The sequence below is a fragment of the Lonchura striata genome, chromosome 1 (genome assembly GCF_046129695.1).
Source record: "Lonchura striata isolate bLonStr1 chromosome 1, bLonStr1.mat, whole genome shotgun sequence".
NCBI lineage: Eukaryota > Metazoa > Chordata > Aves > Passeriformes > Estrildidae > Lonchura > Lonchura striata.
Window position 1 is genome coordinate 97,324,232 of NC_134603.1, and position 25,479 is coordinate 97,349,710.

The 25,479-nt window shown below is 41.7% G+C and overlaps 1 protein-coding gene across 1 annotated transcript in view; it reads right to left on the reverse strand.

Annotated features, from left to right (window-relative positions):
- Nucleotides 1-24,206, reverse strand: part of CDH20 (cadherin 20) — a 121,638-nt gene extending 97,432 nt beyond the window's left edge. Inside the window, exon 1 of the mRNA XM_021552338.2 lies at nt 23,991-24,206. The gene's annotated coding sequence lies outside the window, so the exon portion shown is untranslated. The remainder of the gene's footprint in view (nt 1-23,990) is intronic.
- Between the last annotated feature and the right edge of the window lie 1,273 nt (nt 24,207-25,479).

Below are 25,479 nucleotides of genomic sequence, written 5' to 3' on the forward strand. Positions count from 1 at the left end.
TAATTTAGCTCCTTTTTTCTCCAAGGTCTACCGATATTGTCTACCCTTTGCTATGTACATTGGTGAGCCTAATATTTCAAAGGAATTCAGTGCCAAAATTGACATTAATCTCAGTGAAGCTGGAATAAGTCCTGTGCTTAAGATACATTTGATAATTTTCAATTGTACCTTTATAAGAAAACATTTCATGCTTGAAGCCTGGTGTTATAATGGCTGAGGTTTGGTGTCAGGGACATCTCTGCACTTCCACAATCACACCTTTTTCCCATAACCGTTCTAAGACATGCCCATTCCAGAGCAGGGGAAAGGCAAAGGAAGAAGGAACACATTTGCTACAAGCTGTCACTGATACCCTTCTGCAGCAAATATTGCCCACTGGTCTGAACTGGGCAAGTCAGGGAATGTAACTATTTCATTTAGGCAGATGAGAAAGGGCTTTCTTCTCCTTGCAGTCTACCAGTCAGTTTTATGAAATAATTGGTTTTACTAGCATCCACTGCAATGCACTCCATAAACTGGGAAGAAATACTCCTGAAGGCTTGAGGCAAGACTGAACACAATTTCAGAGGCCTTTTTCATAAGTGAAATCAACAATCCATGCTAAGCTATTATTAGAAGTTTGAGGCGGAATTTCTATCCTGGATAAAAAAAAAAAAAAAATAAAAATTATTTGAACACCCTTGATTCAAAGTCTGCAGTGGTTCTTGAAAGGGAAAAAGGACCCCATCACTTAATAAAGCCTTATCTCTTTACAGTTTTTCTGCTCTGCCTTCCACACCGTGACATATGTGAACAAGCTCCCCAGAGGGATTTCAGTGTTGTTGCAGGAACTCGTCAGAAGAGTGCAGTGCATGGTAGCAGAGAGCAGTGCTGATGGCACACAACAAGTCTTGTGAGCAGATCAATACCCTTCATTGGACAGGCTTACACATCCGAAGCAAAGTTATGGGTCCAAAATCTTACCCAGCTTCACCATCGGGACCAACAAGGGTTCCTACCTCTTCTCACTCAGCTCCCTTTGCTGGTCAGAGGTGCAGTGAGCACCTCCCCACGCAAGGCTGGACTGGACCTCCTCTGTGATGTGTGGTTTGCAGGCTGCCTGCCGTGCCTGACGAGGTGACAACACATAAAGCCGCCTCCATCTCTGGAGCTCTGTGGAATTTTTACAGCAGAGTACATCTAATGGACGCTAGTAAAAACAAACTCCACTTGTTTTGTCTCAAAAAGTAAATAGGGTGAACACATCAACTGTGTTTATGTACTTACATTCTGCTCTAATTTAAAAGTAATATACTTAGTATAAAATTCTGTAGCCAAGAAGTGTAATAGAATGTAGTCTACTAATGCATAACACTTTTCATCCTGTGTATTGTAGCCAGACAGCTTTTTACAATTAGTGAGTAATGCACATATATTCATTAAGAACTGCAGTGTAATACACAGGGCGTCCACAGTTCTCCTCCTCTATCTTCTGCATGAAGAAAAAGAAAAGAAAAAAGGGTCACCTAATGTGACTAGAAGATGCATGCATAGCTAAGAATGAATACTAACTGTGTGCTCAAAGAAACCTATTAAAGCATTAGGGGGAGGCATTAGTAATCCAACACTATGTACTTTAGAATAACTCACTGCCAGAAAGAAAGATAGTGAGAACAAAACTAAAATAAAACAAACAAGGAAGAAAAGAAAAAAAAGAAGAAATTATGATTTCTTCATACAAGCTAACTGAAATATTTGTAGCAACAATATGGGACTGTTTCAGTCACAAAGCAGCCTGTCTGAATGATAATCAAATTAATTATCTACATTAACTGAACAGTTGAGAGCCCAGGTTGAAATTTAATAAACCACACTGCATGAGGATGCTTAAAGATAAATCACAGCATGTGACTCTGTGAGCATAATTTATTTTAAAACACTGCACTGTTTCTGCAAATTGCATTTATTAAAGCTATGCAAAAGCTTCAAATCCTTTCAAAGGTGAGGACATTTTGACTGTGCTGGTTCTTGTTATTTAAGATGTACTTCACAGAATCACAGAATTACAGAATGGGTCAGGCTGGAAGAGATACACAGTGGGTCATCTGATCCAACCTCCCTGCTTAAGTAAGGTCATCCCAGAGCACATGGCACAGGATTGATTCCAAGTGACTCTGGAAAATCTCCAGTGAGAGAGACTCCACAACCTCCCTAGGCAATCTGTTCAGTGTGCGGTCACCTGCACAGTAAAGAAACTTTTCCTCTTATTCAGGTGGAACACCCTGTGCTCCAGTTTCTGACTACTGACTCTTGTCCTATTGCTTGGAAAAATCAAGAACCTGTCTCCATCCTCTTGGCACTCTTTCTTCAGATACTTACAGACAATTAAGAGGTCCCTTTCAGTCCTCTCTTCTCAAGGCTGAGGAAGCGCAATTTCCTCAGCCTTTCCTCATGAGAGAGATACTTCCATCTCTCAATCACCTTTGTCACCCTTCATTGGACCTGCTTCAGGAGCTCCCTGTCTCTCTTGTACTGAGGACCCCAGAACTGGACACAGCACTCCAGATGTGGCCTCACCAGGGCTGAGCAGAGGGGCTGGGTGACCTCCCTCCACCTGCTGGCAACAATGCTCTTCCTAATGTACCCCAGGGTACCTTTGGCCTTCTTGGCCACAAGGACACAGCGCTGGCTCATGGGCAGCTTGCTGTCCACCAGGAACCCCAAGTTCTCTGCTTTCCAGCGGTTTGGCCCCCAGCTTGTCCTGGCCCATGGGGCTATTCCTCCCCAGGTGCAGGACCCTGCATCTGCCCTCGTTGCATTTCAGAAAGTTGCACTCTGCCCATTTACATCTCCCCAACCTGTTGAGGTCCCTCTGAGGGGCTGCACAGCCCTCTGGGGTATCGGCCATTCCTCCCAGCTTTGTGCCGTCAGTGAACTTGCTGGGGAGGCACCTGCCCCTTCATCTAAGTCATTGATGAGTTTGTTAAACAATACTGAGCCCAGTATTGAACCTTGGTGGGGGACACCACCAGTGACAGGCCTCCAACTACAGTGATTACAGTCCTCTGGGATCTGCTGTTCAGGCAGTTCTCAATCCACTTCAATTTGTGTCCTCTTCAACAATTCTTGATGAAATTGATTTGGCAATCATGCTAGGAGGAAAAACATGGATCCAACCTTTTGCCCAAGCTTGATCCCATCCCACCTTTTCCTATTTTCTCTTTTGAGCTCACAGTTCCAAAAATATTTGCTCCACCCATTCCCCTAACATACATGCCAATGTCCCAGGCACATGATCATCTGTCTATGTGGCTACTCTCATTTTTATTTGTTGTCCCTATTCTAAGATGCCCAGGGCACAGTCAGCATGGTCTCAGCTGCTGATGGGGTTATGGAGATGTGGCCACAACCTTGTGTCTTATGCAGAGACACACCCAGCTCTGACCAAAATATGGTAAGGATGGTGCCAAATGGCTACTGTGTCCCATCCTACCAGACCTTTGATAACAGCCAGGGCAACTAAGAGGAGCGAGGCCAACCAGACTGCGACACGGCTTCCCCCTCCTGTCCCAGCTGGTAAGACCCTGGGTGGTGGGATTGTGTCATGATGGGGGGCATGGGAAATCAGGGGTTGAGAGCAAGCAGCCTCCCACCACTACTTCCACAGGGCTTGCAGGAGAGCACAGCTCCACCCTCCCCCTCGGACACTGGGTGCCTGTGGGATGTGGGGCAGCAGGGCTGTCAGCAGACTCATGGTGGGGAAGGGTGGCCTGAGGGCCAGGTGGATCCTGGTGGTCCTGGCATGGGAACCGTGCTCCTGTCCCATGCAGGGACATGGCACCTGCGCACACTTGAGTGACGTGTGTACTCTGGACCCACAAGGTTAATTACAATGCCACCTGTAGGAGGTACTTTCCCACAAATACGAACCTTCTGTTTTTTCCATATGCTCCCATATGGTCCAATTTTTCTTCATAAGCAGAGTTGTACTAGAGCTAAGAAATGACAGCAAAGCTTTACTTGTGTGCCTGTAATGTCAAAACCAAAGTCATCTGACTTTGATAAATTCACGGTTTAAAAAAAAAAAAAAATTAAATAAATTTCATCTTTTCATTAGACACTGTAACTTAGGAATAATTTGCATGCACAAGATGCAGGAAATTTGGTAGATTTTGTCATGAAATATTTTCATTTGTGCCTTGCAAGAGGTAAGTGAGAAAACTAAGATTTTGTTATCTTGGTGTCACTCTGCAGCCTTTTCACTCTGCACATTTGCTGCAGTTCAAATATGCCCTGCTCTACACATGTAGAAAACATTACAGAAATCAGATACAATCTCTGTTAGTCGTGGGGGGAGTGGAAGAAACAGTTTGATTGTGATGCACTACAAAACACAGTATTAATGTGTGATGCATTATAAAACATAGTATTAATCTCTCAAATAATAGCAGAATAAACACAAATGTTCTTAATCAATTTCTTCTAATTCTTATCAACAATAAGGAAAAAATCAGATTATAAAAATGCTTGAAGCATTTCAGGTTTTTCCACATGGCATCTGAAAACAGACTTTGTTAGCAGATTGACTGAAATCTCTCTGGTTTTAGAGATGTGTGAATGGTTGTGAGAGGAATGCCTGAAACAAGTCACTTCTAGAGAAGCTTTGAACAATAAAGAGCCTCTGTTTTCCAGTGAATTGTGCATATGCACACAAACGCTCATCCATAATGTGAATTTAAAATAATCCTGATGGGAGTGAGAGGGGGGAGGGACACATGGAAATAACTAAGCAGACTTTGACCCTTTGTGTCAGAAAACAAAGCCTTGTAGTTGAAATCTGCGATAGCAGCTCCCATTTGACATGGTTTTAACAGACATACATGCCTTCTGGCTTAAGCCTGTCCCTAAAGGATACTCAGACCAAGCAAAGCTTGCTTACAAGCCACCCAACCACAACACGATGGTTTTAAGTGGAAACAAATGAATGGAATAGATGTACTTAAAAGTCCAAACTGAATTAGTCAAAATCACTACAGCTTCACTTTGCTAAGTCAGTGAAGGGCAGGAATGGAGCATCTGGAATAGCTGTTTGGCATAGGGTCACTATGAAGATGAATTAGGGTTAATTTTCTACTGGAGTGTAGGTCAGGCACTGTGCTGTGGCAGAGCACTCAATTTACTGGGTATGTTTTGGCCTACTTAGAACTTTAGAAAATAAATATTACAATGTTAAATTAAATATGCTCTGTGACAAGGACTTGCAACATTGGGAGAATGTGATTTATATGCAATTGGCTCACATATACCATCTAATATGATATGCACAGTGTAATGAAAGCTCAAGGGTCTGATCTGCAGTGCAGAGAGGCTTTACAATCCTCTTTCAGGTTGCACATTGTTTTTTCTTCCTCCTTTTCTTTTTTTTTTTTTTTAATGACTACATGAGTTAATTAGTGGTTATGTACTCTGTCTCTTTGCCTGGCCTAGCTTATCCCTACTGCAATAAATCTCTTTTCTTTCACTCTCCCAAGGATCATTACAACTTTAGCCAGCACTGAACAAAACTAATTGAAAGCCACCTGCTTTTAGGATCACCTTAGTGAAAAGTGAAGAAGTTAAGAAACAAAATTCAATCAACTTTCTAACAGTCTTTAATTTCCTATTAATTCATACAAGTGCAGAGGCAGAAAACCTCTCACATTATCCCTTTTGTTTTCACTGCTGGCCTTATCATCCAGTTCTCCTTACATATGTAGAATTAGAAATTATTATTTTTGTAACCTAAATCTCCCATCATTCTTTAATGTGGAACTAATAGTTTTACATTTTGTCTTTTAAACTGCTGCTATAGTAAAAAAAAAAAAAAAAGACATTTACTTGCAAATAGCCTTCCTATTCTTTTTGCTAAATATTTGGGTTCTTTTAATCAGGCAGGTCCAGATTCAGCAGAACTTTTATAGATGTCGAAGTCCACTTAAGCACTTACACAAATGATCTAAATCTTACTGCCTTTGATGACGTTTGAGCACCTGCAGAAATCTGGGAAAAAGGCTGAACATGCAAGACTGAATAGTTACAGATCTTGTGAGGGATGGCCTTGGTACCCAGAGATGCAAAACCTCTGAGCACATACTGAACCTCAGGCAGATGACCAAGCACTACTGAAGCTGATAGGAAGAAAGCACATGTGTCATGATACACACTTTGCTACCACTGCGTAGGAACTCACAATTTAGTGGTGTGAGCAGGAGTAAAAGAAACATTCTTGAGATAGCTTGATGGCTACGCTGTTTCTCCTAACTAGTTTCACAGCTCACCCTTAATTGTGGAGAAGTGAGCCTGGAAAAGGTTAAGAGTGGCTGATTTATTTCCTGCAGGCCAGCCGAAGCAAAATACTGAGAAGAGAGAGAGAAAAAAAAAAAAAAAAACAAAAGGGGAACAGGAGACAGATGGGACGAACGACTATTTGTGTTGCAGCAGGGCTTAGATGTCCCTGTAAAGCCTGGGATCCCACAGCGCGAGATGCTGTGCAAACATGTCACTGAGGGTGTTCAGTAAGGGGGAGCTGCCTGTAAACGCTGCATGTGGAAGTCCCTTTGAAGTCAGCAGAGCCCAAGCGTGCAAGAGGTTTGTACTGCCAGGCCATGCATTTCAAGCTGTATGATTAATTGCTGTCGAGTGTGCCAAAGCAGAAGACAGGCTCTCCCATAGGATGGCCACCAAAGATACAATGAGCTGAGGAAGAAAAAAAATAAGGTCACAGATAATCTGCTGGTTTTATTTAATAGTCACTGTTTACTTCCTGTGAGTGTAAACATATCATTATTTTTCCTACTTCAAAAGAATAAGAATTCTATTTAGATGAAATAAGTTTAAAACAGTGCAGGTGACACACAGCATGGCATAAATGCTACCTTCATGTAAATGTACGCTTTTCTCGTCGATTATAGTAATAAGATATGCAAAGAAAGATCAGAGGAATATAATTTGATCCTTTTTGGAAGCTACTCTGAGATCCATGCTGCGTGTAGCATGTGTGCGTGCACAGAAGAGGAAGAAGAGTGAGGAGTCACAGCACTGCAGAACCTTCCCAGAGATAGCAAATGCCTGCTGCTTTAGAAGTGAACTGATGGCTACAGAAGGTCAATGGATCTAGAAACAAGGTGAGCCCCCCAGTTTGTGAACCTGCAGTTTCAATTATGCGATCATTGCTACAACATGCAGAAAATGCTTAAACACAAAGGCATACAGAAGAACGAAAGGAAGGAAAAAGTACCAGTCAGGAATAATTATCACAGTGTATAAAACTTTCCACTCCTTTATTATCATAAATTGCAAAGTTTTATTGATGCATATTTTATCACAGCACTCTTGCCATATGTGATCTGAAGATTCAGAGCCTGTCCCTGGGGACAACGGTACTGATATAGATAATCAAGAATTCCTTTTATGCTCCTCTCAACACAGCCACAGCTCAGATTGAAATTAACATCTTTTACAATGAAACACCAGTTTTCTGCCACAACTAGACGTGACAGCTGGAGAGAGAGACCTGCTTATCCAGTTATTCCTTCAAGTCTCGGTTTTATTACAGGCATGAAGATGTAAACTAAGTACAAAGCAATGCAGACGGTCACTGAATACCAGAAAAACGAATCTGCATGCAACATGCCACATGAAGAAATGGGAAGAGAAATGCTTCCAAATAAATCCAGGGATGAAAAGCAAAGATCAGACACAGTCCCTTAAAAAAAAAAACGATGAAGAGGAATCTAAAAGCTTTGAACTTTTGCTGTGTTCACTGCATGGACTAGACTGGGTGATGCTTGCACACACGCATGTGCACACAGGAGTGGAACCCATGGCCAGAAAGAAACTCAGTGTGGGGCTCTGTCCTACTTAAATCCTCCAAAGCAAGGATATGACCTAGTGGAAGCACTAAGGCTGCTTAGTGTTGGTACGTGTTCCTGGTCATTTTTTTAGCCTGACTGCTTCCACCTGCACATCGTCCCTGTTTCTCACGCTACTGAGGAGGGGAGCATGGAATTGTTTTACCCTGCTCCCCATGGGGTCAAACATCACTGTAGCATCTGACTGTCTTTCTGTAGAGCATTAAACAACAAACATCTGCCATGTAGGGCTCTCCCTCTCATCCTCCTCCCAAGGGAGAACTGGGTATGCATTGTAGTGTTTTGTTTTGTTTTGGCATGACTTTGTTTTTGTTGTTTTAAATCTATGTGCTGAGTATGTTGGGAAGGAAAACAAGGGCAGCACCTTGCTTGTGAAGGATACGCTGGTGGGGTTTGAAATGGTCATCAGTTTCTGAGGAAGTTAGCGTCAAAGTCTCAGCCTGGTTTCCCAGAAGGCGCAGCTTCCTGCTGGCTGCTAGAGCTGATAGAAAGGTGCAAACTTCACAGACTGTCACAGGGAGCTGGAAATGATAATGCACTGGAAAATTGCATCTGTTCCATGTGTAAAAGCAGTTCAAGTCCAGCTTTGAGCACTTGCCTACCTATCACAACATTTCAAAGGAGCCTGTTGCTTTGTTATATTACATGCTGGGGCAATACATAGCAAAACCTACTCCATTGATAATTGGGTTTTTTTCTTTTCTTTTCTGATTAACATCCTACAGCCTAGGGGTTGTCTCCAAACAGGGAAGCACAGAAGAGAGGTTATCAATGTGTTTTGAAGCATGTAAGTGGGCAAATGTGCTGTTAGAGATGCAAGGATGCTCAGGAAACGTTTAAAGGCTATTGCACACCTTCAGGTTAGATCAGGAAAGAAGTACAAAAGGGAAGGCACATGCCACTTTTCTAGCCTCATGCCTTTGTCTTTTTACAGGTTTCACAAAACAGTACTTCTGCATTTCAATTCTGTGGATGAGCTCAGGCTAAAAGCACATGTAAATGCAAGCCCACTTTAGGGTCATTATCAAGTAAGACACGGAAAAAGAAGGCTATGAAAGAAGAGAGATATGTGGCAGAACTGCAGTATAAGGATCTAATTGAAATCATCAGCAAAAAAATTAGCACTAACACATTAGCTGGATGAGTCTTCCAGGGATAAAAATGAGAGGGCAGGACCTCTCACCCTGCATTAGGAGACTGTCATTTTCACTTTCCTTAACCAAGGAATGTTTGGAATTTCCTGCTTCTCATCCTGATCATCTCACTGGGAAAGGCTGATTCCCAAATACTCAAAGCATTTTGCATTCACGAAGGAGATTCTTTTTTGAGTTACTCATTCTGCCTTTCATTATTTTTTAATTGACACATTTCCCAGAGTTCAGTATTCTAGAATGCTGGCATTGGAAGGATTTAATAATGAAGATATTCTTCTGCATCAAGGACACTTTGGAACACAAGTTCAGATGACTGGGATTTCTCCAGTCTTGCACACACATGCACACACACACACACACACACACACACACACACACACACACACAGAGACACAGAGTGATGGCTGCAACCCCACTGCAACTACGAAGTCTAGATTAGCTAAGACTGTTTGAGAGAAATGTAACAGTGCCTATTAGTTTTCCTTTCACAAGAGATTCAAGATAGAATATTTACTATGATCATACAATTTTTATATCAGATTGAAAAACAGAATTTCTATCTTGCAAGAACTTATAGCATTTGGCATTTCTTCTAAGTCAGGCTAAAAATCCCAAATAATGCAATTTATCTTTCCATGGAGTTCTTAAAAATCAGCAAAAACTTTAATATCTATGGTATAAGTAATTTCGAAATTTTAGAAATAAAATGTTTAGTGTTAAGGAGCAAGAGGGGTGTGGTGATCTTGCTCCTTCACTCCAACTTCAGATGGCCACAGCTGAGAGCTGATATTCTTGACCCACTTGTCTCTATCTGCCTATGGATCTCTCTTCCCAGACAGAATTAGAACCCCACCAGACATGAAAATCTCATGGTATGGCTGCTCCCAAGAGGCTTCCAACTATGCAACATCTCATCCCAATTACAAAATATATATGCCAGACAGATTTTCCTGTGGAACATTTTACTAAAAGGTCTATTTTCACTATGAATATTTTCAAATTTAATGTACAACAGAAAAATACTTAATTGAACACTTTAGTGATCAAACCTAGTTGGTTTTTTACAACTTGCTTTTTTGAATCCTTTGAGTGCGACTATCAAGACAGAATATCAGGTAAGAAGACTAGTATCCAACTTAGAATCTCAGTGTGATTTGTAAATAAGAAAGGACTTTGAAAAGCATTTGAGATGAATCTTTCTTCATGGCCTCAAGTTTTAAAAGTATGTTTTATAAGCAACACTTTTTATAATTCTTTTCATGCTAATATTGATTTCAAAAATTATTTTACAACTGGAAATCAAGAAGCATACTGGAATATTTTTATATAAAACTTTCAATAAGGTATAGACCTCATTGGGAATCTTTGCAATCTAGCACAATGTATAGAATCCAAGTCAGAGTTTAGTGGGATCATCTTTGTAAGAGAACAGTAGTAATAAATTCATTAAAAAAAAATCAGACACAAGCAATCAAAAATCAGTTGCTTACTACAAAGAGAACTCAGACCCTCTTTTAGTGAAATGTATTCTCATTGCACCAACAGAACCCCATTGAAAGCAGTGAGCTTGCATTATGGTATTAAAGAGCAGAGTAACAGAGACATGCCATGTTGTAAAAGTTCTTTACATCTTTCTTTGAAATAATGACATGGATCATTGTTCCAGATATCAGTCTGTCCTTACGCAGTAAATCCTGGATCTTTAAGATAGATGGGTTGTAATTAGAACTAAAACATGGCCTATGGGGCAAGATCTTTCCCCACTTAAATCACATTGTTTTCATTGCTGTACTGGTGTAAATGGTATTTTTATGTATGTGTCCAGAAGAGAACTGAACTGCAATATTTCTTCTCTGCTGCTGAAATATTAGCATTAAAAAAGCAGTATTTTACAAAAGTCATATAAACACAGTGCTTCCAACACAATAAATTTTGTTGGAATTATTTTGCACCATCCTTCATCCTTGAAATTATATCCCTTCCTTTGTGGACTATTTTAAAACTAAAAATTCTGAACTTATTTGAAGTAAGGCTCAGCAGTACATTAACTGGTAAAAATCAAAGTATTTATTTTTTTTCCCAAGCCCAGAAGAATTAATTTTGTTGCCACTAAAGAACAGGCACCCAACTTTTGAACAGAAACTGACCTAATATTTCTGAAAACCCTGCATGCAATTAGCTTCTTGTAAGAGCCATCTTTCAAGCAGTCTTTTTCTGCCTCTGAACTCCAAAAGCTGCTCATGAGATCTAGCAAAATTAGGATATTAATAGAGAAACATTTATCAAGCTCGATGGGGTTTGTTAGAGGCACACTTTTCTAGTTAACCAACACTGTCAGGGTATCTTTTAAAGCAGACAATACTGTTAAGGCCCTCCTTATTATTTCTGCTTCAGGTTTTTCACAGAAGTGTCTGTCCAGCAATGGAAGCAATGCTGCTCTAGGAAGGGCTGCTCAGACAGCAGAAAGGCTGTAGCCCTCCTTGGCTATGGGGTGGTGTGGCGGCCTCGTCCCAGGACGTTGTGATGTCCAAAAGGACTCGTGGTATAGGAGGGTGTACACCTGCACCCCTCAGTGCTGTGGCCATGTGGAATCACTGGGGGGTGTCCAAAGCACAGAGGGCTGCTGCCCTCCTGACCCCAGGGACTGCAGCACATTTCTCAGAAACTTTGGCCTAGGCTGAAAAGAAGAAAATGGCTGGTGAACTGACACGGCAAATTCATGGTACTGGATTGGGAACCAGAGGTTGGCTCCAATATTTGGTTTTTCTCTTGCCATTTTCCTTGATGGCCACACTGTTCTCTGGGCTTTTTCTACCTTCACTCTGCCTTGTATTCAACAGTATTTTGGTTTTTGATTATATTCTCTTCAAGCAAAAAAAGAAATTTTTTTTCCCACCAGAAACATATGAACTTCAACCTTTTCTAGGAAAAGATTTCTCACATCAGGGCTCCTTCTTGGCACTTTGAGACACAAATCACAATCTTGACCTCTTCATTACTTAGTGCAATTGCTCTGACAAGTTTTTTGTCTCAGCATTTCCTAAAGGCTTTGGTTTCCCTCAAAAACATGATGATTTTGAAATTTAAGCTTTGACAAAACAGAACTGTGATCTCCCAGCTCTGGTATTTGGACTGCAAGCACTATGCCCTGTGTGTTTGTACTGTAGGGGAATCTGCATATTACCTAACACCTGCAGGCACCTCCAAACCACAAATGATAACTAATAATAGAAGTTTTACCTTTGTCTGGTGATTCAGTCTCAGAAACCTAAACTTGATGTATTTCCTCAAGCACTCAGATCCACTCAGTGGACAAAAGCTAAAAAATCCCTGTTGTGTCAGCAGATCCAAAGCTAAACTCAAATAGGCAATCTCATCAGACTGTGAACCATTGGCTTTGGCACTAAAGTGTCCTATGTTAGCAGAAGTTGTGCTAAGGCTGGACACTCATCCCACCCCATCTCTGCCTCCTTTTTCACTCAGACTCACTTGGCTGTGCTGGCAGCACTCATTTACTAGCACCAGTACTGCACAAGTTTCAGATAAAGGAGCACCATTTTCTGCAGTCCTATTCCTTAAACATTTATTGTCACATCTGTGACTTTTTCGAGTTCCAGGGTTTTATATAAGACAGGAACACTGAGGTTATCTGATCAACTTATGTTGACAGTACCCCACACATGGCAGAGGACAAGAGGATAAAACACTGTTAAACATTGTGAATGCTGTGTCTTCCCCCTTTTCCTTTTTATTTCCTCTAAACATTACTGGAGAAGAATGTACTGCAAAGTCATAAATAAAGTATACTTGTCAGAAGCTATGATCTTAAAATATTCTAAGGGTTTGTTTGTGTTCTCTCCATAAATTGTTTATTGGTCAATATGGACAGAATTTGCAAATGCATCCTCCTTTGCAGTTCACTGATATTATCTCCATTCTAAATACTTTCATCTAGTATTAAGCTTCCAAAAACCCCCCACTTTCTACCCTTTTTTTATTGATGAGAAATTTTCTAAAGTTGAACATTCAATTATGCAGCATTAGGTTACCCCATGTTTCTTATCCTTAAGGACATGGTGAGTGTTAAAGGACTGTAGGACTTTAAAAGTTATTATCTGAGGTAGGGTTATGTAGTTGGGTTGAAACTTTTTGAATCGTCTCCATCTACACAGTAAAGCAAAAAAGAGAAAAATTTCTGTAGAAAATAAGTTTCTAGTTTATATTTTTACTTCCCTGTGTCATGTTAATGACACAGTAACAGTCCAACACTGTGAAATGGTACCCTGGTGGGTAAATTATTACAAAAAGAAGTTTATCAAGGCAGTGATTTCAGTGTCTGAATAACCCATGAGAATATAGAACAGGAAAGATCTCTTTAGCTAGAAAAGATACCAAACTTTAACACAGAAAACAGACATTTTCCTAACTCTTTAAGAACCCTGTAAAGTAAGGTGGTCTTCCAATAAAGCAATCATTCTGCATAGGCTAATATTTTAAATCAGAAGTGGTTCAGTCCCCTCTAGATAGTTCCTAAAGAGGCAAAAAAATCTGACCAGTAGACTTAAAAATGCTTTTGAATGCATGTAGTGGTTGATAGATTGGCTATTTACAGCTAGTAAGTCAAATCTGTTATGACATTTGGTAATTACCTCTTCAATAAATAACTTGGTAAGTTCCCAGAAGAAGGCAATTTATCTCAGAACAAAAACCGTTTTGGTCCACCAACTCTTTGAGGACAATTGGGTAGGTAACTGCAACTACATGGGGAATTTGGATACTCAGCGATCATTAAAAATAATGGGAACTTAAGTGTCCAGATCCTACAGCAGTTTCAAAACTCTTAGCCATGCTCTCCTGGGAAAACTTCTTTTTGCCCGTTGCAAAGGTATTACACTTAAACACTCAGAAAAGTAAGAGAACAAACTGCGTAAAACCCCAGTGTCAGATGGTTATCTATGAACATTTACTAAATTGACACAATGAAGAAGAAAACAAAACACATTATAATTTATTTTTGATATTTTAATTATTGATGTTTCAACAAAATGAGGACTTCACAGCCAAAGGGATCATATGCAACATGATTGAAGTGGCAACAGAATTTAATGGAAATGCATTTTTTTGAGGCTAGGAATTTGTTGTAAAAAATTAACACCTACCTGCCACACAAGCATATATGTTTGCTCTGGATAACCACCTGTACAGCCCAGTAGGGGATTACAGAGGTAATGCAATGGAGCTCTTTCTCCCAAGGGTGAGAAACAAATGAGGTGGAGATAGCAAACAGTAGTAGAGAAAGGTTATTAGCGATACTGGCTATCACTGCTGTTAGCCATGGCTGATTCATTGCCTCACTAACAGTCCTATTTAGCAGGCTGTAATACAAATGAGTCTTTAATGGGAGCCCCTTCTCTTGCGAAGAGCAGCAGGACAGCAAACGAGGGCACTTGAAGACTACATGGGCCAAACAGGCAAGGAAAACAGACAGGCAGAGACTGACAGCTCAGTGTTGAGGTGCTCTCTTTTCTTTCTCTCCTTTGCTTCCACTATTGCTCCTAAACATTTGAATCTAGCAGCCAGCTCCTTTGTCCTCCACTTCATGCTGAGATGTACCCTGGGCAGGAGACAGAAGGAGCTCACCTGGAAGAGTGGATCCTCAACCACAGTGTATTTAACACAGCACCTTTAGTGGCACCACTAAGCTCACCCTCATGAGGATTCACCTTTCCCAAGTCTATACTACACAAACAAAAAAGGTTTAGCCATGGTTCAGACCAACATTTCTATACAATGGTTACATTTTTTATATAGCCCTAATATCTACAACACATTACTGACAGATGCCTTTCTCTTGACATATTGATGAGCTACAACCTGAAAACATATGCAAATCAAGGAGTATGATTTTTTTAAAACCCCCTCCAATATTCTTTACTCACCCTGGAGACTTCTTGTGGGATCCAGATGCTGTTATTCCAATTTCTATCTGTTACCACCAACTTCTCTGCTTTCTGCCATGCTCATTTACAACCCTGTGGAACAGTTATTTGTCTTCTTTTTGTATTAGTCTATTTCCAAGCCAGAGCCACATTCTATACTTGCAACTTATCAGATCTGTCCCTTTTTGTCTCTGTTATTCTATGAAGACATTTGTCATTTCTTTCTGTCTGCCTTACTATACAAATCCTGTTTTCTTGCCCTCCTGCAGCTTCTTTCTCTGTTCAGTCTCCTCAAGGTTTTGTTGCTATTATCATCGTTTTGTCTCAGCATGCTCTCTGTCCTCTAGAAGGCTGGTTTGACAGATCCTCTCTTGTCATCTGCTTGAAGGCTGATTTCAGCTCTTCCTTGCAGCACTGTGCCTATGCGCCTCCTCCGCTACAAGTGTTGAATGTGGAGCTTGTTCTACCAGAGCTGCTCCTCGTGGCCCTTCCTCCTAAGGAGCGTCTCCAAGGCAGAAGGTGTACAGGGCTGCAGGCCACAGAGCTGGTCTGGCAATGTCAATCGCTGACTGCAGCCTTTCCAACAGGCCTGGCAGCCCTTCCCCTTGTCATTATCAAGGATGTGCACTAGACATTGGACAGGATCTCCTCTGGGTGTCCATGGGGTGCCCAGAAAAGATGGTGTTTAACCTTGCTATTAGAATAAGTTTACCAACTTGTGCTCACTCCTCATGCATTCTTTGCATGGAGAGTGCCCATTTCTGTATCACTTTCTGAAGGAGACAGAGCAGCAGCCCCTCTCAGGAGGTATGGTAGTTGTTTACTGCATGCAGCCCTCCTTTGACATTGAAAGAAACTGAATGTCCAATTAAAACACACAGGAACCACTGATACAGAGTCTTCCCATATTTCTCTTTCTGGGAAAGCATTTTTCTGTCCTTCATAGGTCCTTCAGGAAGCCTGCAGATTTCGTCTTTATTTCTCCACTCTCTTCCTTAAAAACACATTTTTGCTCTGAAGCCTTAATATATTACACCTGCAGGTCAAGTAATACATAATATTTACTTTAATGGTTAATGTCCTCCAGATTATGCATGGATTGGAGGATGCTTGGGGCAAAACTTCACATTTTATTTGAAGGGAAATGCTTCTTTTCATTAAGGAAGCTCCCCTTTCCAGAAGTCAGTCTTCTAGATCACAGAGAGAGCCACCATAACTTCACCTCTTAAAGCCTGTCTCTCCTCTTCAAAAGTATCTTAAAATTAAAAAAATAGACTAATTTCAGCAATGGGCTAAGCACATAGAAGGTACTCCAATTCCATAATCTAGTGAAGTACCTACATTATTCTTAAGAGATTTGCCAACTAGTGATCTACTACTGCTATTTTAATTTATGTTATATCGTGATTGCAATTCTAAATTAAACTCATACAGGCAAGAAAATTTATAGTTAAGCCTTTCTGTCAATCCTTAACTTTCTTCGCAGTAACAAAGTGACATATTGCAAGGGCTCTCGACTGTGTCTCACAATACCTAGGCATGAACAAAGGTTAATTACTGCATTGGATTTGAGTGACAAGGTTTTGCTGGTGGGGGGGCTACAGGGGTGTTTATGTGAGAGCTGCCAGAAGCTTCCCCCATGTCCATTACAGCCAATGTCACTGGCTCCAGGATGGACCCACTGCTGGCTAAGGCTGAGCCCATCAGCAACGATGGCACCACCTCTGGGATAACTTATTTAAGAAGGGGAGAAAAAACCCTTGTGCAACAGCAGCCGGAGAGGGGAGTGAGGACATGTGAGAGAAGTAACTCTGCAGACACCAAGGTCTGTGAAGGAGGAAGGGAAGGAGATGCTCCAGGCACTGGAGCAGAGATTCCCCTGCAGCCCCTGGGGAAGACCACGGTGAGGCAGCTGTGACCCTGCAGCCACTTGAGGACCCGAAATCAAAGCAAGTGGATGCCCAAGGTGGCTGTGACCCCCATGGGAAGCCCATGCTGTAGCAGGCTCCTGGAAGGACCTGTGGATGTGTGTAGAGACCCCATGGTGAAGGTAACCTATGCTGCCAGGATTTGTGATCAGTCCTGCAGGGGATTCATGCTGGAGCACTTCATGAAGAACTACAGCCCATGGGAAGGACCTGCATTGGAGGAATTTGTGGAAAACTGAGTCCTGTGGGAGGGACTCCATGCTGAAGCAGGGGAAGAGTGCTGGGGCTCCTTCCCATGAGGAAGCAGAAGCAGTGACAATGTATGATGAACTGACTGCAGCCCCAATTCCCTGTCCCCCTGTTCCACGGGGAGGCAGAGAAATTTGGAATGAAGTGGAGTCTGGGGAGAAGAGCTATGTAATAAGTTAAATTGATTTCCCCAAGTTGAGTTTGTTTTGCTGGTAACAGTAATTGGTGAGTAATCCCTGTCCTCAGCTTGACCTGTATTCTCTTTGTATTTTATCTCTCCAGTTCAGCTGAGGGAAGGGATAGAGTGGCTTTGGTGGGCACTGGGATCCAGCCAGGGTCAACACATTCCAATTACACAGACTCATTTTTTACCTTTGATTTGCTAAAAGGAATCATGCAGAATAACTCAGCCCTGGTGCGCTCCCTTTCTGAAAACTCTTAGCACCTCTTGGGCTGTGCTGTCAGGTGCTGCAAAGCCCAACAGGGCAAACCCTACACCTTTCAGAGAGTGCTTGTTCCATTGGGCATCTGCACAGAAGCAGGGAGGGCATCTGTCCTTCTGAAAAAAGTAAAATAATTTACAAAAAGGCCTTACTGAGAAACAAATCCATATGCTTTCCCCAGGGGCCCCATGGCAGCCCTAGCCGGCAGTATTCCTTCTCTCTTTGGTGAGGACATGAACTAATGGCATGGGCACACAAGAGCATCACAATGCTAGAAAAAACAGGAGATGACACAGATGGCAAAAAGGAGAAAACTAAGAGGGAAATTCAGAAGGCAGCCCTATCACCCAAATAACTGTGTGTTTCCCTGGTTCCAGCTTAAGCTTGGACTGGTCGTGGTTTGGGGTATCATTCCCTGAATGCTCAGGTTTTTGAAGACCCATTACAAAAATCATCATAGTCAAACACTTTTAACATACAGAATGCTTTTAGTAGTGTACCTTGAATTTATTTCTTAGCATATGAATTATGCTTTTCAAAGCAAAAAAAGGAGTTTAAAAATTGGAACTGCCTGTGACTGCATGAAATGCTCCTTTCATCCATTCATTCTGTAAATGAGGACCCGAGTCAACTCCCTCACAACAGTTACGGTTTCTCAAGTCTGCAAACACTTTTCAAATGTAGGCTCTATCTTTTGGAATGCCATCAAGACATGCTTGCTAGTTGTAGCTGGTGAATTTTAAGTGTTTAGCTTTCAGATGAAATGTATGTAACTATGTTAAAAATTCCTCTGAAAAAAAGTAGGTCTTATACATGCGTTGCTGTCAGTTTTCACAGTTCTATCCTTTTTTTAATTACCCAAGACATTCTGATTACAGAGCTACAAAGTAATCTATTTAAAGCTGGGTTTTACAGTGATCTAATGGGCACAAAAAACATATGGAATTAGAAAACATTTACTTCTCTTCCCCTTCTTCTTATATTGCCAAATATGTTTAAATCAAACTTGTTTTAAAAACAAATATTCCCAGGGTAAGGACTTTCATATCAACTTCTGGTTGTTTCTGCTGAATTAGAAACCTCTGGCAATTTTTTCCTACTGAAATGTAAATGATGACATATCATTAACTAGCAGCATTACACCACTAAAATACTAGGATGTGTCTTGCTTGCCTCAAACTTCCCTTTCCTTAAGTGCAATGCCTTAGAGGCAGCAGTGTTTAAATGGTACAAAGTACTCTACTAGCACCAGCCTGAATCTTTATTTAGCAGAACAAGCTTCACATTCTTCCCTGCTAACACAGTATATGGAAATGTTCAGCTCCTCCATAAAACACACTCATACACTATTACTGTCTACCCCAAGGTACAGCACTGACATGACAGATTCATGTTCCCAGCTGTGACATAAGGGCTCTTTGACAATACCACAGTGAAAGCCCTATTAAGAAAACATGTGCCGGACCGTGCATCTGATGCAGTTAAATGCTATATAAGATTTTCCAGGTGTTAATGAGTTGCACGAGTAGAATGAAAATGAGGGGGATCCGTGCGCTTGGAAATTCTCAAGGAGCAGGACTCAGGCTCTCAGAGAGACGGACAAACAGCGCTTTATAAGCACCACTGGCCACACTCTGCACCTGACCATATGAGGTGATGAGTGACCCAGACTATTCACTGGGGGAACTGTTCATTGAGAATCGTTTGCATGGGAAAAGACAGACTTTCATGTCTTCCTGCAGTTTACTACATCCTTTTTACTTTGCTCTATTTGGGAAAAAGCACTAGTTATTTTCCCCCTTTTAAGCACTTTTTTTTTGTTGTTCTAAAAAGAAAGAAAACATTATGCCTGTTGCTTCTTGTTTTTAGTTTTATGAGGGATTCAGCTTGACCCAGTATAGATAAGAAATTGTCATTTAGTTAATGTTAAAACATCACTACTTAGAGTTTATGTTTTAAAGGACAGACAGACAGTCTGTTGAACCCTTTGAAAAAGCAGTGGTTGAAATTTTTCAAGGCAATGATGAGGTTTAATATAGATTCCTTTAAGATACGTATAAAATCCTACGTATGGGCTTCCCTGAGAATTTCAACCACTGATACTTCAGAGTATGTGCATATGTTATGTGCATATGTGCATTTTGTACAGCAGCTACCTACAGGAGAAATGTTTATTCATATAATCTGTTGACTTGATAAAAGATTGTTGCATTTCTTTAGCATGTGTGAATTTTGTGGCTACTCTCCTTAAGGAGGTAAGTTTTATTTATCTATATATGACAAGTACAATGAGGGAAGGCTGCAATGCAGATTGTTTCATGCTGTTGTGACCACAATCACAGTCTTAATCCAAGCATACAACTGTATCTAAGGAAAAAAAAAAAGATAATTTTGTCGCCATGCTACTTGCAGCCTGATTTTCTGAAAAGGGGAAGCTCCCAGTAATGTGAGAACCAATGGAGTGTCTCTTCTCAGAAGTTAATTTAGAACAACCCATTTATTTCCAACAGAAAAATCAGTACTATTTTATCTTTCATTTCCAATCTAATATCCCAAGTTGTCTACCCACTCTTCCCCCGCCTCAGCGGAGTTACTTAAATTAACTTGGAGCACTAAATTTTCTTAAAGGCATAAGAAGACTAGGTGGAAAGAATAAGCAAACCACTGTGATAACACATTGACACAGAGTCTTGAAATTGATGTCTTAAGGGTTAAATTCCTCTGGCTTGCCAGGTGTTCTGTGCAAATGTTGCATTCATACAATGTAGTATCTGACCATTTAACCATATGTCAAACAATCTTTGCTATGACAACCAGATGTAGACATTGCCATGGAATGAAATTATAATTTTATTAATTACCCTTTAATTAGTTGATACAGGAGAGAACATGCAGTAATTTAGTCATAATTGGCCTGACTGAGACTCAATACTTAAAGGGATGGAATCTGTTTGTGAGACTACTTGTTATGAATAACAATTATGTCTGTGACAATGCAATTTTATTATGAAGATGTACTATGCATTTCAAACAGTATAAGCTAGTATTAAGGATAGGTAAAAGATAGTATCCAGCATTCTAGCTACAATTTGGTGGAAAATATTTTCCTTGAATAAAAGTGTGTAATCCTCTCTGTATTTTGTTACATATTATAACAATTCAAGAAAGACCCCTTACCAAACTCACTGTGATGACCAAAGTGTGTTTTCAATGCATTTTATTATAGAAATGAGGAACCACTTGCACTTAAAAAAAAAAAAAAAATCTTTTATCAATCTTCAAATTGTTCTAGACTTTAACATGGTATTTGTGCAAGCACAACATACAAAATTTTTGAAACACTCTTTGGCAAAACATTATAATCAGAAACTTGAGCAGTCTCTGATGTGACCACTTGTCAGCACACTTTTTGGATATTTGTAAGAAAGTGGAACATCCCTAGATTTCTCATATTACATAGGTGCAAATAAAGTTAGTAGCATCCCTGTCTAGACTGTAGCAATAGGTAAATGTCTTGAAGACATTTTTCAACACAGATTGCTGTTAACTCAGGAATAGTCTTCACAGACTGAGTATTGAGTATCACTGTAGTAGGACAGCACATTCAACAGCTTAATAAAGATGTTTGTGAAGTGGATCTTAACATTGGCCCTTACATGCCCAGTTGTTAAGAGATGTTTTTGCCATTCTGGAGCCATCATGCTGTCCTTGCTCTTCTAAACTCTATGACCTGAGAGAAGACTGCAGTGTTTTTGTACTTTTAGATGGACAACATGCCTCATGTTTTTGCCTCTTGTCTTTCCACAAAAGTCTCAGAAAGTGCAGGTCAAAACCTTCAGCAAACACAGCTCCGACAAAATATAACAAACTGCTTTACTTTTCAGAGCTGAATGATAGCTCTCTCCTTTTTTTTTTTTTTTTTTTTTTTTTTTTTCTTGTGATGGGTATCTTTTAGTTTTTTGCATGTGCAGTGACAGAAATTATACTTGACTGAATTTCTTTTAAGACCTTGCCCAGTTACAGAATGATTATTTATTTCTTTATGATGGATGTGGAGCCTATATAGATATCTCCAAGCGAAATGAGTCTTTCATGTAACTGCTGTAAGGTCAAGGAAGTTATACAAATGATAAGTCTGCGTCCTTTACTATTAGACTTTTAGAAATCCTTCTAACTTGCTTAAATGACTATGGGCTGCTTTCGAAGTTTTTTTTTCCTTTTTCTTTTTAAACACAACATCCTTCCATCCTTTCTAGCACAAATGTGTATATATATATATATGTGTGTGTGTATATGATGTATATGTATATGTATATGTATATGTATATGTATATGTATATATGTGTATGTGTATGTGTATGTGTATGTGTATGTGTATATGTGTATGTGTATATGTGTATGTGTATATGTGTATGTATATGTATATGTATATGTATATGTATATGTATATGTATATGTATATGTATATGTATATGTAAAAACATGCTATATAGGAAAGCAAAACACTTTTTGCCTAGGGTGCCATCTTCCAGTTAACATCAGTAAGTCATATTCTGTTGCTTGTAAGTGCATCTTGCTCAACAACTTATCACCACCTTCAGTACAAACACTCGCAGGTTGTACCTTCCTGCTGTGTCACAGGGAATAGCTAACACGGTGTAACAAGAGATCATTTCATTAGATTACCATGAAAGAATCACTGCTGCAAGGAACTTGAGCTGAACAGGGACACAATCACAGTGTTAAAAACTCGAAACAGTTTACGATTAAAGCCTTGTGTGACTGCTTGAGAAATGTCTTAGAGCAGCACAAAAGCTGGCACCATTAGCTTTCATCCCTGCTGAGTTGGCAAAAAAGTGCACACATAAGTAAAATGCATTAATTGGTATTAGTCAATCTAGTTAAGATGTTCATTCTCCAGGCATCTTCAGATTTCATTTCCATAAAATAGGATTTCTTTAAGTCTCATAATTTGATTTTGTCCAGCCCAAAATGATATTGACACAGTAGCAGCAAAAGCACAATTACAGCCCAGCTTTACAAAGGTGCTCTCTATCTAAACTGGGACCCACGTGCTCCCAGTTTCTCTCTCTCACACACACACACTCACACAAACACACACACACGGAAAAAAAAAGCAACCCACATTTAAAAAAAACCAAACAAAACCAAAACAAAACATCTGCGGAAGAGGAAAAAGTGATGCATTTTCCTATCATTTTCCTATTGCTATTTTTCCTCCCTTTCCCCTGTATTTTTCCTACTGTGCATTACTGATTACTGCACTTTAAGATCAGAATGAACAATTAACTGCCTAATTATTCCAGTCACACCAAGCCACAATGAAATCTTTATTCAGTGTTTACAGCAATCTTTGGCAGAGACTGTCTTGCTGTTTTTAAACCAAGAAGAACTGCTCCCTTTGGCTCCCTTCAGCATCAGCTGCCTGGGTTTCAGAGCTGGATGCCAATAATCAGCCTCCTTTTTCTCTTCCAAAGTGTCTATTTTTTTTTTAAGGGTGAAAAGACCTATTCTCATAAACTCCCCATATATTCTGCCTGATTTATGTCCCAGCCACTGGGTCTCTTCCTTCCGTATCTTTTACCATTTGTGTCCCCCTGCACCCCCTCCGCGCCGCTCCCGCGGCGCCCGCCGAGCCCCGGAGCCCCCGGACAACCCCCGGCGCCCCCCGGAGCCCCCCGGACAGGGGGGCGCTTCTTCCTCGGAGCCCTGGCGAGGGGGCGAGAGGCGGAGGGGCGGGGGGGGGATAATTGGCAGCTCCGGCTGTACAGCATCCACACACATCCACACACGCACACCTTCTCCCATAGCTTTTTCTCGTTCTGCCGAAATCTCGGAGGAGGCTCCCCGCCCCAGGAAAGTTGGAGGGAGCCGCTCCATGCCCCTGGCGGCTCTTTTTGCCCGCTCTCCGTCTCTCCGACCCGCTCCCCTCTGGAGCCGGGCCGGGACGCTCCGAGCCGCGCTCCGCCCGGCGCTGCTGCCGCGGCACAGCACCTGCGGAGCGGGGGAAGCTTGTCCCAGCCAAACTCCAGAGCGACCCGCTGCGGGCTCGCTTCGTTCCCCACCGCACCCTCCTCGTCCTCTGACTGCTGCTGGGCAGCCAGCGGGTCGGGGAAAGAAGAAGAAGAAAAAAATAACAGGAGGAACAACTAAGATTAAAAGAATACTAAAATCCTCAGGGGAAAAAAAGGAAGAAAAAGTAAAGGAGAAGAGAGAAAGGAAGAAAAAAAAAAGGAAAGGGGAAAAATAAGAAAGAAATAAAGGGAACAAAAATAAAGAAAATGAGAGGAAAGAAAAAGGAGAGGGAGAAATAGGGGGAAAAGGAAAAAAGCAAAAGAAAAAGTCCGCGGAGGAGAGGTCGGGTTACCTTGCAGTGTGGACGAGCTCCCGACTGCCTTTCTAGCGACCGGACTTCCCTCCTCCGCCGGGTGCGCCCCTCACATCCCGCGCCCCCCGTTCCGCGGCCGCGGAGGGAGCCGCGCTCGCTCCTGCTCGGGCTGCGGAGAGAGCTCGGGCTGGGGGCGCTGCGCGGGGCCGCGCGGCCGCGGGCGGAGGAGGAGGAGGAGGCGGAGGAGGAGGAAGGAGCCCCGCGGCCGCCCCGCTCTCCAGAGCTGCCCGCGGGAAGCGGCCGCCGCTGCCCCTGGCTCCGCTGCCCGTGGGTATCGCGGCGGGTCTAGCGCTGCCGCGGGGACCTGCGGGCGGCGATTGGTGCCGGGGAGCTGCGCCCTCCTGCGCCGCCCCCCGCCCTCCTTCCCGGGGAACCCCCGCCCCAGCTGCGGCCCCCGGGCTCCAGCAGCCCCCGGCTGCGGGAGAGCACCCCCGAGTGTCCCCCCGCAGGGCTGGTTACACCTCGGGAGGATTCCAAAACGCCCCACACTGGCTGCTGAGGTAGACCAAAAGTCACGCCGGAGAGTCGAAGCGATCCTTTATTTGACTAAAAGGGTACGGAGATGAAAGCTGGATTTCTTTGGAAGGCTCGATTTTAGTTAATAAACATGCTGAGACTAATGTCAGAGCTACTTTTATGAGGGCAAACAGTAGAGTTTCCTGGAGGGTTTGTGTAAGACTTTGGAAAAATAAAATAAAGGGGTTTTACATCCACCTTTAAAGATCATTGTAGTGTTCATAAATGCTGCTAGGCTTGCTGAAATACTCCCCGTCCACAGAACAGCAACTGCAAAGGCAGCAGCAGGACAAGGCATCGTTTCTGCCAACTAATTTGTCTCGATCTTGACCTGAAGCAACCAGGAGGGCAGGTATTTCTTATCCACCATTCCTGTGCTAGCCTTCATCTTTCTGCACAGAATGGGAAGGCAGCAAACTTGCACCAACTTTGTTGATTTGTATGTATGAAAAAGAGAAGGATACTTTTCCACTTGGGTATGAGGAGGTTATTACCTCTCTAATAGCTACCTGTAGTAATAACTCCTTTTTGCTGCCAGCACACAGCCCGTTCCCTGTCTCAGTTAAATTGGAAAATCTCAAGCAACTCCACTAAGCAGGGCTGTGCCCCATCAGTCTGTGGCCAAGCCGGTGAGTGGCAGTAGGAGACTCTAAATGTCCTTATCGATTACCTGGGATGCTGCCAATCCCTCAACAATTAGATCTGGAGATGAGGATTCAGATTATACAGTCAAGATTTGTTTTGGGTGTTTTTTTTTGTTTTCTTTTTTACTCTCCAGATTTGCACTAATGATTATTTGCAGAACTACGGTCTCACTGGCTAGTTTTCTGGCCCTGCATTTTTCATATTGATCGTAACATAGTCATTTCAGCATTACAGAAGAAAAAGGGCAGTCAGATCTCTGGAGAGAACTTGCTGGAAGTTTGAATGCTGGCAAAGTGCCCAAAACAAA